The sequence below is a fragment of the Hyla sarda genome, chromosome 8 (assembly GCF_029499605.1).
Source record: "Hyla sarda isolate aHylSar1 chromosome 8, aHylSar1.hap1, whole genome shotgun sequence".
NCBI classification, from domain to species: domain Eukaryota; kingdom Metazoa; phylum Chordata; class Amphibia; order Anura; family Hylidae; genus Hyla; species Hyla sarda.
The window spans coordinates 117546419-117558794 of NC_079196.1; the positions used below are offsets into that span (position 1 = coordinate 117546419).

At 43.2% G+C, this 12376-nt stretch overlaps 7 pseudogenes; all 7 read right to left on the bottom strand.

The window, feature by feature from the left end:
• Positions 1-201: 201 nt before the first annotated feature.
• Positions 202-465, bottom strand: LOC130287288 (U2 spliceosomal RNA; annotated as a pseudogene).
• A 1488-nt stretch (positions 466-1953) lies between these two features.
• LOC130289284 (U2 spliceosomal RNA) lies at positions 1954-2217 on the bottom strand (annotated as a pseudogene).
• Positions 2218-3702: 1485 nt separating this feature from the next.
• On the bottom strand, positions 3703-3966 carry LOC130287290 (U2 spliceosomal RNA; annotated as a pseudogene).
• Positions 3967-5438: 1472 nt separating this feature from the next.
• On the bottom strand, positions 5439-5702 carry LOC130287291 (U2 spliceosomal RNA; annotated as a pseudogene).
• Positions 5703-7171: 1469 nt separating this feature from the next.
• LOC130288110 (U2 spliceosomal RNA) lies at positions 7172-7436 on the bottom strand (annotated as a pseudogene).
• A 1483-nt stretch (positions 7437-8919) lies between these two features.
• On the bottom strand, positions 8920-9183 carry LOC130287292 (U2 spliceosomal RNA; annotated as a pseudogene).
• Positions 9184-10658: 1475 nt separating this feature from the next.
• Positions 10659-10922, bottom strand: LOC130287293 (U2 spliceosomal RNA; annotated as a pseudogene).
• Positions 10923-12376: the final 1454 nt, after the last annotated feature.

The window sequence follows — 12376 nt, forward strand, 5'->3', positions numbered from 1 at the left end:
CAGGTGTGCTAGATTATTATTATTTAGTTTTATTTTATTTTTTTACACCAATCAGTGTGCAAACATGGTCATTAAAACGCTAAATGAATAGACGTTCATAAACCAGTCAGTGCAACTCATCATTTTGGTCTCCAATTCTCAAACTCAAATTCTCACCCACGGAGGATTAAATGAGAATCTTTCTTGTTTAACACTGGAATGGGGTGGTGCACTGTTCACTACCCGAAGATACTGCCACATCGGGTCAATGCATAGGGCGACAGAAGCAAGCTTCCAAATCAGCTCCCTTTCTCAAAAATCCATTTAATTTATGGTCCCCAGATAGGGAACGTATGTATCAGTATGTGCTCACAAGTCACCCAAGTGCAAGTATTCACACAAAAAAAAACGTGCCTCAGGATGCGATCTGTCGCAAGATCCTTTCTTTTTTTACACTTGATCTAAGCCAAAAGGCCTAGAGGGGATAACCGGGAAAGGGGTGGACCCAACCATGTCCCCTTCATGAGCACTCACATTACTCATAGGAATGGAAGGAAGGCTGGCAGCCAACCAGCCTCCCATACACTTTCTGGGTGGGTGGCAGTCAGCCACCCATACATACATACAGCACAGGCTAAACCCACATCATCACTTAAAAAAAGGACAGGCGACCATTGCACTCTGATGGAGCATTTAGCAATGCAATCCATAGCCTGGCTTTTGCCTGAACCCCCATCACTCCTCCTCTTGCATATAAGACAATATTTCAGATCTGCATATGAAAACAACACGCCTACCTTTGTTGCACATAGCTGCCTGCCTGTCTCTAGTTACCCCACTGGCTGTAGCTGCGTCCCTTCCGACATGGAATAACACCAACTGTAACGATAAACTGAAAATTAACAGTATAAACCTGCATCATTTTGGACTCTGGTATTTGCTGAATCCGGGTGACCTGACAATCGATGGTGGTGCCGCTGGTGATTCTGGCCTTCTTGGAATCTGTTGGGCCTATGTGTTAGCTCACACATCACTTGGGTATCCATGGTAACTACCACAACATGGTCATCTGCAGTTTACATCTAGCCCGTGGCATTGAATGGCATTTTAAAAGTGCTAAGGGTCCTGGTGCAATAATCCTCCCATGAGGATCAGCCTCAACGGCTTTGTAGATTGCACTCATGTCAGCAACTCCATATACATTTTTTTTTCTTCATGCTTCTTTCTTCATCCTTTTTTCTTTCTGTCATTCAGACTTTCATTCATTCGATCTCTCTCACTCACTTGCTTTAACTCATTTGTTCTCACTCACTCACTCACTCACTCAATCACTCACTCACTCATTCACTCTCACTCACTCTCACTCTCTCACTCACTCGCTCACTAAGTCAGTCTCTCTCTCTCTCTCTCTTTTTCTTTTTATATATATTTTTTTCCGTCTTCTTCTTCTTCTTCTTCTTCTTCTTCTTCTTCTTCTTCAGACCCTGTCATAGCACTAATGCCTTTCCAATACCACCAGCAGATGGAGACACTCCATTGCAACATTGGTTGTGAGCAGCAGTTTCTAAAAACAAATGCCTCATGGCGGATTTCCCATCCATCAATGGATGGTAAATTTTGTTTTTATCATTCACTGACCACAGAAACCAATGCATGGTCAAGCAACAGCAATGACACACCCTTGTGTATAGGCATGAGACCCTCATGTCATTTAACAGGATTCAGCACCACCCACAAGACAGCTACCTGTCATGTCATGTCAAACCTGCACAGGTGTGCTAGATTATTATTATTATTTAGTTTTATTTTATTTTTTTACACCAATCAGTGTGCAAACATGGTCATTAAAACGCTAAATGAATAGACGTTCATAAACCAGTCAGTGCAACTCATCATTTTGGTCTCCAATTCTCAAACTCAAATTCTCACCCACGGAGGATTAAATGAGAATCTTTCTTGTTTAACACTGGAATGGGGTGGTGCACTGTTCACTACCCGAAGATACTGCCACATCGGGTCAATGCATAGGGCGACAGAAGCAAGCTTCCAAATCAGCTCCCTTTCTCAAAAATCCATTTAATTTATGGTCCCCAGAGAGGGAACGTATGTATCAGTATGTGCTCACAAGTCACCCAAGTGCAAGTATTCACACAAAAAAAAACGTGCCTCAGGATGCGATCTGTCGCAAGATCCTTTCTTTTTTTACACTTGATCTAAGCCAAAAGGCCTAGAGGGGATAACCGGGAAAGGGGTGGACCCAACCATGTCCCCTTCATGAGCACTCACATTACTCATAGGAATGGAAGGAAGGCTGGCAGCCAACCAGCCTCCCATACACTTTCTGGGTGGGTGGCAGTCAGCCACCCATACATACATACAGCACAGGCTAAACCCACATCATCACTTAAAAAAAGGACAGGCGACCATTGCACTCTGATGGAGCATTTAGCAATGCAATCCATAGCCTGGCTTTTGCCTGAACCCCCATCACTCCTCCTCTTGCATATAAGACAATATTTCAGATCTGCATATGAAAACAACACGCCTACCTTTGTTGCACATAGCTGCCTGCCTGTCTCTAGTTACCCCACTGGCTGTAGCTGCGTCCCTTCCGACATGGAATAACACCAACTGTAACGATAAACTGAAAATTAACAGTATAAACCTGCATCATTTTGGACTCTGGTATTTGCTGAATCCGGGTGACCTGACAATCGATGGTGGTGCCGCTGGTGATTCTGGCCTTCTTGGAATCTGTTGGGCCTATGTGTTAGCTCACACATCACTTGGGTATCCATGGTAACTACCACAACATGGTCATCTGCAGTTTACATCTAGCCCGTGGCATTGAATGGCATTTTAAAAGTGCTAAGGGTCCTGGTGCAATAATCCTCCCATGAGGATCAGCCTCAACGGCTTTGTAGATTGCACTCATGTCAGCAACTCCATATACATTTTTTTTTCTTCATGCTTCTTTCTTCATCCTTTTTTCTTTCTGTCATTCAGACTTTCATTCATTCGATCTCTCTCACTCACTTGCTTTAACTCATTTGTTCTCACTCACTCACTCACTCACTCAATCACTCACTCACTCATTCACTCTCACTCACTCTCACTCTCTCACTCACTCGCTCACTAAGTCAGTCTCTCTCTCTCTCTCTCTTTTTCTTTTTATATATATTTTTTTCCGTCTTCTTCTTCTTCTTCTTCTTCTTCTTCTTCTCCTTCTTCAGACCCTGTCATAGCACTAATGCCTTTCCAATACCACCAGCAGATGGAGACACTCCATTGCAACATTGGTTGTGAGCAGCAGTTTCTAAAAACAAATGCCTCATGGCGGATTTCCCATCCATCAATGGATGGTAAATTTTGTTTTTATCATTCACTGACCACAGAAACCAATGCATGGTCAAGCAACAGCAATGACACACCCTTGTGTATAGGCATGAGACCCTCATGTCATTTAACAGGATTCAGCACCACCCACAAGACAGCTACCTGTCATGTCATGTCAAACCTGCACAGGTGTGCTAGATTATTATTATTTAGTTTTATTTTATTTTTTTACACCAATCAGTGTGCAAACATGGTCATTAAAACGCTAAATGAATAGACGTTCATAAACCAGTCAGTGCAACTCATCATTTTGGTCTCCAATTCTCAAACTCAAATTCTCACCCACGGAGGATTAAATGAGAATCTTTCTTGTTTAACACTGGAATGGGGTGGTGCACTGTTCACTACCCGAAGATACTGCCACATCGGGTCAATGCATAGGGCGACAGAAGCAAGCTTCCAAATCAGCTCCCTTTCTCAAAAATCCATTTAATTTATGGTCCCCAGATAGGGAACGTATGTATCAGTATGTGCTCACAAGTCACCCAAGTGCAAGTATTCACACAAAAAAAAACGTGCCTCAGGATGCGATCTGTCGCAAGATCCTTTCTTTTTTTACACTTGATCTAAGCCAAAAGGCCTAGAGGGGATAACCGGGAAAGGGTTGGACCCAACCATGTCCCCTTCATGAGCACTCACATTACTCATAGGAATGGAAGGAAGGCTGGCAGCCAACCAGCCTCCCATACACTTTCTGGGTGGGTGGCAGTCAGCCACCCATACATACATACAGCACAGGCTAAACCCACATCATCACTTAAAAAAAGGACAGGCGACCATTGCACTCTGATGGAGCATTTAGCAATGCAATCCATAGCCTGGCTTTTGCCTGAACCCCCATCACTCCTCCTCTTGCATATAAGACAATATTTCAGATCTGCATATGAAAACAACACGCCTACCTTTGTTGCACATAGCTGCCTGCCTGTCTCTAGTTACCCCACTGGCTGTAGCTGCGTCCCTTCCGACATGGAATAACACCAACTGTAACGATAAACTGAAAATTAACAGTATAAACCTGCATCATTTTGGACTCTGGTATTTGCTGAATCCGGGTGACCTGACAATCGATGGTGGTGCCGCTGGTGATTCTGGCCTTCTTGGAATCTGTTGGGCCTATGTGTTAGCTCACACATCACTTGGGTATCCATGGTAACTACCACAACATGGTCATCTGCAGTTTACATCTAGCCCGTGGCATTGAATGGCATTTTAAAAGTGCTAAGGGTCCTGGTGCAATAATCCTCCCATGAGGATCAGCCTCAACGGCTTTGTAGATTGCACTCATGTCAGCAACTCCATATACATTTTTTTTTCTTCATGCTTCTTTCTTCATCCTTTTTTCTTTCTGTCATTCAGACTTTCATTCATTCGATCTCTCTCACTCACTTGCTTTAACTCATTTGTTCTCACTCACTCACTCACTCACTCAATCACTCACTCACTCATTCACTCTCACTCACTCTCACTCTCTCACTCACTCGCTCACTAAGTCAGTCTCTCTCTCTCTCTCTCTCTTTTTCTTTTTATATATATTTTTTTCCGTCTTCTTCTTCTTCTTCTTCTTCTTCAGACCCTGTCATAGCACTAATGCCTTTCCAATACCACCAGCAGATGGAGACACTCCATTGCAACATTGGTTGTGAGCAGCAGTTTCTAAAAACAAATGCCTCATGGCGGATTTCCCATCCATCAATGGATGGTAAATTTTGTTTTTATCATTCACTGACCACAGAAACCAATGCATGGTCAAGCAACAGCAATGACACACCCTTGTGTATAGGCATGAGACCCTCATGTCATTTAACAGGATTCAGCACCACCCACAAGACAGCTACCTGTCATGTCATGTCAAACCTGCACAGGTGTGCTAGATTATTATTATTTAGTTTTATTTTATTTTTTTACACCAATCAGTGTGCAAACATGGTCATTAAAACGCTAAATGAATAGACGTTCATAAACCAGTCAGTGCAACTCATCATTTTGGTCTCCAATTCTCAAACTCAAATTCTCACCCACGGAGGATTAAATGAGAATCTTTCTTGTTTAACACTGGAATGGGGTGGTGCACTGTTCACTACCCGAAGATACTGCCACATCGGGTCAATGCATAGGGCGACAGAAGCAAGCTTCCAAATCAGCTCCCTTTCTCAAAAATCCATTTAATTTATGGTCCCCAGATAGGGAACGTATGTATCAGTATGTGCTCACAAGTCACCCAAGTGCAAGTATTCACACAAAAAAAAACGTGCCTCAGGATGCGATCTGTCGCAAGATCCTTTCTTTTTTTACACTTGATCTAAGCCAAAAGGCCTAGAGGGGATAACCGGGAAAGGGGTGGACCCAACCATGTCCCCTTCATGAGCACTCACATTACTCATAGGAATGGAAGGAAGGCTGGCAGCCAACCAGCCTCCCATACACTTTCTGGGTGGGTGGCAGTCAGCCACCCATACATACATACAGCACAGGCTAAACCCACATCATCACTTAAAAAAAGGACAGGCGACCATTGCACTCTGATGGAGCATTTAGCAATGCAATCCATAGCCTGGCTTTTGCCTGAACCCCCATCACTCCTCCTCTTGCATATAAGACAATATTTCAGATCTGCATATGAAAACAACACGCCTACCTTTGTTGCACATAGCTGCCTGCCTGTCTCTAGTTACCCCACTGGCTGTAGCTGCGTCCCTTCCGACATGGAATAACACCAACTGTAACGATAAACTGAAAATTAACAGTATAAACCTGCATCATTTTGGACTCTGGTATTTGCTGAATCCGGGTGACCTGACAATCGATGGTGGTGCCGCTGGTGATTCTGGCCTTCTTGGAATCTGTTGGGCCTATGTGTTAGCTCACACATCACTTGGGTATCCATGGTAACTACCACAACATGGTCATCTGCAGTTTACATCTAGCCCGTGGCATTGAATGGCATTTTAAAAGTGCTAAGGGTCCTGGTGCAATAATCCTCCCATGAGGATCAGCCTCAACGGCTTTGTAGATTGCACTCATGTCAGCAACTCCATATACATTTTTTTTTCTTCATGCTTCTTTCTTCATCCTTTTTTCTTTCTGTCATTCAGACTTTCATTCATTCGATCTCTCTCACTCACTTGCTTTAACTCATTTGTTCTCACTCACTCACTCACTCAATCACTCACTCACTCATTCACTCTCACTCACTCTCACTCTCTCACTCACTCGCTCACTAAGTCAGTCTCTCTCTCTCTCTCTCTTTTTCTTTTTATATATATTTTTTTCCGTCTTCTTCTTCTTCTTCTTCTTCTTCTTCAGACCCTGTCATAGCACTAATGCCTTTCCAATACCACCAGCAGATGGAGACACTCCATTGCAACATTGGTTGTGAGCAGCAGTTTCTAAAAACAAATGCCTCATGGCGGATTTCCCATCCATCAATGGATGGTAAATTTTGTTTTTATCATTCACTGACCACAGAAACCAATGCATGGTCAAGCAACAGCAATGACACACCCTTGTGTATAGGCATGAGACCCTCATGTCATTTAACAGGATTCAGCACCACCCACAAGACAGCTACCTGTCATGTCATGTCAAACCTGCACAGGTGTGCTAGATTATTATTATTTAGTTTTATTTTATTTTTTTACACCAATCAGTGTGCAAACATGGTCATTAAAACGCTAAATGAATAGACGTTCATAAACCAGTCAGTGCAACTCATCATTTTGGTCTCCAATTCTCAAACTCAAATTCTCACCCACGGAGGATTAAATGAGAATCTTTCTTGTTTAACACTGGAATGGGGTGGTGCACTGTTCACTACCCGAAGATACTGCCACATCGGGTCAATGCATAGGGCGACAGAAGCAAGCTTCCAAATCAGCTCCCTTTCTCAAAAATCCATTTAATTTATGGTCCCCAGATAGGGAACGTATGTATCAGTATGTGCTCACAAGTCACCCAAGTGCAAGTATTCACACAAAAAAAAAACGTGCCTCAGGATGCGATCTGTCGCAAGATCCTTTCTTTTTTTACACTTGATCTAAGCCAAAAGGCCTAGAGGGGATAACCGGGAAAGGGGTGGACCCAACCATGTCCCCTTCATGAGCACTCACATTACTCATAGGAATGGAAGGAAGGCTGGCAGCCAACCAGCCTCCCATACACTTTCTGGGTGGGTGGCAGTCAGCCACCCATACATACATACAGCACAGGCTAAACCCACATCATCACTTAAAAAAAGGACAGGCGACCATTGCACTCTGATGGAGCATTTAGCAATGCAATCCATAGCCTGGCTTTTGCCTGAACCCCCATCACTCCTCCTCTTGCATATAAGACAATATTTCAGATCTGCATATGAAAACAACACGCCTACCTTTGTTGCACATAGCTGCCTGCCTGTCTCTAGTTACCCCACTGGCTGTAGCTGCGTCCCTTCCGACATGGAATAACACCAACTGTAACGATAAACTGAAAATTAACAGTATAAACCTGCATCATTTTGGACTCTGGTATTTGCTGAATCCGGGTGACCTGACAATCGATGGTGGTGCCGCTGGTGATTCTGGCCTTCTTGGAATCTGTTGGGCCTATGTGTTAGCTCACACATCACTTGGGTATCCATGGTAACTACCACAACATGGTCATCTGCAGTTTACATCTAGCCCGTGGCATTGAATGGCATTTTAAAAGTGCTAAGGGTCCTGGTGCAATAATCCTCCCATGAGGATCAGCCTCAACGGCTTTGTAGATTGCACTCATGTCAGCAACTCCATATACATTTTTTTTTCTTCATGCTTCTTTCTTCATCCTTTTTTCTTTCTGTCATTCAGACTTTCATTCATTCGATCTCTCTCACTCACTTGCTTTAACTCATTTGTTCTCACTCACTCACTCACTCACTCACTCAATCACTCACTCACTCATTCACTCTCACTCACTCTCACTCTCTCACTCACTCGCTCACTAAGTCAGTCTCTCTCTCTCTCTCTCTTTTTCTTTTTATATATATTTTTTTCCGTCTTCTTCTTCTTCTTCTTCTTCTTCTTCTTCTTCAGACCCTGTCATAGCACTAATGCCTTTCCAATACCACCAGCAGATGGAGACACTCCATTGCAACATTGGTTGTGAGCAGCAGTTTCTAAAAACAAATGCCTCATGGCGGATTTCCCATCCATCAATGGATGGTAAATTTTGTTTTTATCATTCACTGACCACAGAAACCAATGCATGGTCAAGCAACAGCAATGACACACCCTTGTGTATAGGCATGAGACCCTCATGTCATTTAACAGGATTCAGCACCACCCACAAGACAGCTACCTGTCATGTCATGTCAAACCTGCACAGGTGTGCTAGATTATTATTATTTAGTTTTATTTTATTTTTTTACACCAATCAGTGTGCAAACATGGTCATTAAAACGCTAAATGAATAGACGTTCATAAACCAGTCAGTGCAACTCATCATTTTGGTCTCCAATTCTCAAACTCAAATTCTCACCCACGGAGGATTAAATGAGAATCTTTCTTGTTTAACACTGGAATGGGGTGGTGCACTGTTCACTACCCGAAGATACTGCCACATCGGGTCAATGCATAGGGCGACAGAAGCAAGCTTCCAAATCAGCTCCCTTTCTCAAAAATCCATTTAATTTATGGTCCCCAGATAGGGAACGTATGTATCAGTATGTGCTCACAAGTCACCCAAGTGCAAGTATTCACACAAAAAAAAACGTGCCTCAGGATGCGATCTGTCGCAAGATCCTTTCTTTTTTTACACTTGATCTAAGCCAAAAGGCCTAGAGGGGATAACCGGGAAAGGGGTGGACCCAACCATGTCCCCTTCATGAGCACTCACATTACTCATAGGAATGGAAGGAAGGCTGGCAGCCAACCAGCCTCCCATACACTTTCTGGGTGGGTGGCAGTCAGCCACCCATACATACATACAGCACAGGCTAAACCCACATCATCACTTAAAAAAAGGACAGGCGACCATTGCACTCTGATGGAGCATTTAGCAATGCAATCCATAGCCTGGCTTTTGCCTGAACCCCCATCACTCCTCCTCTTGCATATAAGACAATATTTCAGATCTGCATATGAAAACAACACGCCTACCTTTGTTGCACATAGCTGCCTGCCTGTCTCTAGTTACCCCACTGGCTGTAGCTGCGTCCCTTCCGACATGGAATAACACCAACTGTAACGATAAACTGAAAATTAACAGTATAAACCTGCATCATTTTGGACTCTGGTATTTGCTGAATCCGGGTGACCTGACAATCGATGGTGGTGCCGCTGGTGATTCTGGCCTTCTTGGAATCTGTTGGGCCTATGTGTTAGCTCACACATCACTTGGGTATCCATGGTAACTACCACAACATGGTCATCTGCAGTTTACATCTAGCCCGTGGCATTGAATGGCATTTTAAAAGTGCTAAGGGTCCTGGTGCAATAATCCTCCCATGAGGATCAGCCTCAACGGCTTTGTAGATTGCACTCATGTCAGCAACTCCATATACATTTTTTTTTCTTCATGCTTCTTTCTTCATCCTTTTTTCTTTCTGTCATTCAGACTTTCATTCATTCGATCTCTCTCACTCACTTGCTTTAACTCATTTGTTCTCACTCACTCACTCACTCACTCACTCAATCACTCACTCACTCATTCACTCTCACCCACTCTCTCACTCACTCGCTCACTAAGTCAGTCTCTCTCTCTCTCTCTCTCTCTTTTTCTTTTTATATATATTTTTTTCCGTCTTCTTCTTCTTCTTCTTCTTCTTCTTCAGACCCTGTCATAGCACTAATGCCTTTCCAATACCACCAGCAGATGGAGACACTCCATTGCAACATTGGTTGTGAGCAGCAGTTTCTAAAAACAAATGCCTCATGGCGGATTTCCCATCCATCAATGGATGGTAAATTTTGTTTTTATCATTCACTGACCACAGAAACCAATGCATGGTCAAGCAACAGCAATGACACACCCTTGTGTATAGGCATGAGACCCTCATGTCATTTAACAGGATTCAGCACCACCCACAAGACAGCTACCTGTCATGTCATGTCAAACCTGCACAGGTGTGCTAGATTATTATTATTTAGTTTTATTTTATTTTTTTACACCAATCAGTGTGCAAACATGGTCATTAAAACGCTAAATGAATAGACGTTCATAAACCAGTCAGTGCAACTCATCATTTTGGTCTCCAATTCTCAAACTCAAATTCTCACCCACGGAGGATTAAATGAGAATCCTTCTTGTTTAACACTGGAATGGGGTGGTGCACTGTTCACTACCCGAAGATACTGCCACATCGGGTCAATGCATAGGGCGACAGAAGCAAGCTTCCAAATCAGCTCCCTTTCTCAAAAATCCATTTAATTTATGGTCCCCAGATAGGGAACGTATGTATCAGTATGTGCTCACAAGTCACCCAAGTGCAAGTATTCACACAAAAAAAAACGTGCCTCAGGATGCGATCTGTCGCAAGATCCTTTCTTTTTTTACACTTGATCTAAGCCAAAAGGCCTAGAGGGGATAACCGGGAAAGGGGTGGACCCAACCATGTCCCCTTCATGAGCACTCACATTACTCATAGGAATGGAAGGAAGGCTGGCAGCCAACCAGCCTCCCATACACTTTCTGGGTGGGTGGCAGTCAGCCACCCATACATACATACAGCACAGGCTAAACCCACATCATCACTTAAAAAAAGGACAGTCGACCATTGCACTCTGATGGAGCATTTAGCAATGCAATCCATAGCCTGGCTTTTGCCTGAACCCCCATCACTCCTCCTCTTGCATATAAGACAATATTTCAGATCTGCATATGAAAACAACACGCCTACCTTTGTTGCACATAGCTGCCTGCCTGTCTCTAGTTACCCCACTGGCTGTAGCTGCGTCCCTTCCGACATGGAATAACACCAACTGTAACGATAAACTGAAAATTAACAGTATAAATCTGCATCATTTTGGACTCTGGTATTTGCTGAATCCGGGTGACCTGACAATCGATGGTGGTGCCGCTGGTGATTCTGGCCTTCTTGGAATCTGTTGGGCCTATGTGTTAGCTCACACATCACTTGGGTATCCATGGTAACTACCACAACATGGTCATCTGCAGTTTACATCTAGCCCGTGGCATTGAATGGCATTTTAAAAGTGCTAAGGGTCCTGGTGCAATAATCCTCCCATGAGGATCAGCCTCAACGGCTTTGTAGATTGCACTCATGTCAGCAACTCCATATACATTTTTTTTTCTTCATGCTTCTTTCTTCATCCTTTTTTCTTTCTGTCATTCAGACTTTCATTCATTCGATCTCTCTCACTCACTTGCTTTAACTCATTTGTTCTCACTCACTCACTCACTCACTCAATCACTCACTCACTCATTCACTCTCACTCACTCTCACTCTCTCACTCACTCGCTCACTAAGTCAGTCTCTCTCTCTCTCTCTCTTTTTCTTTTTATATATATTTTTTTCCGTCTTCTTCTTCTTCTTCTTCTTCTTCTTCAGACCCTGTCATAGCACTAATGCCTTTCCAATACCACCAGCAGATGGAGACACTCCATTGCAACATTGGTTGTGAGCAGCAGTTTCTAAAAACAAATGCCTCATGGCGGATTTCCCATCCATCAATGGATGGTAAATTTTGTTTTTATCATTCACTGACCACAGAAACCAATGCATGGTCAAGCAACAGCAATGACACACCCTTGTGTATAGGCATGAGACCCTCATGTCATTTAACAGGATTCAGCACCACCCACAAGACAGCTACCTGTCATGTCATGTCAAACCTGCACAGGTGTGCTAGATTATTATTATTTAGTTTTATTTTATTTTTTTACACCAATCAGTGTGCAAACATGGTCATTAAAACGCTAAATGAATAGACGTTCATAAACCAGTCAGTGCAACTCATCATTTTGGTCTCCAATTCTCAAACTCAAATTCTCACCCACGGAGGATTAAATGAGAATCTTT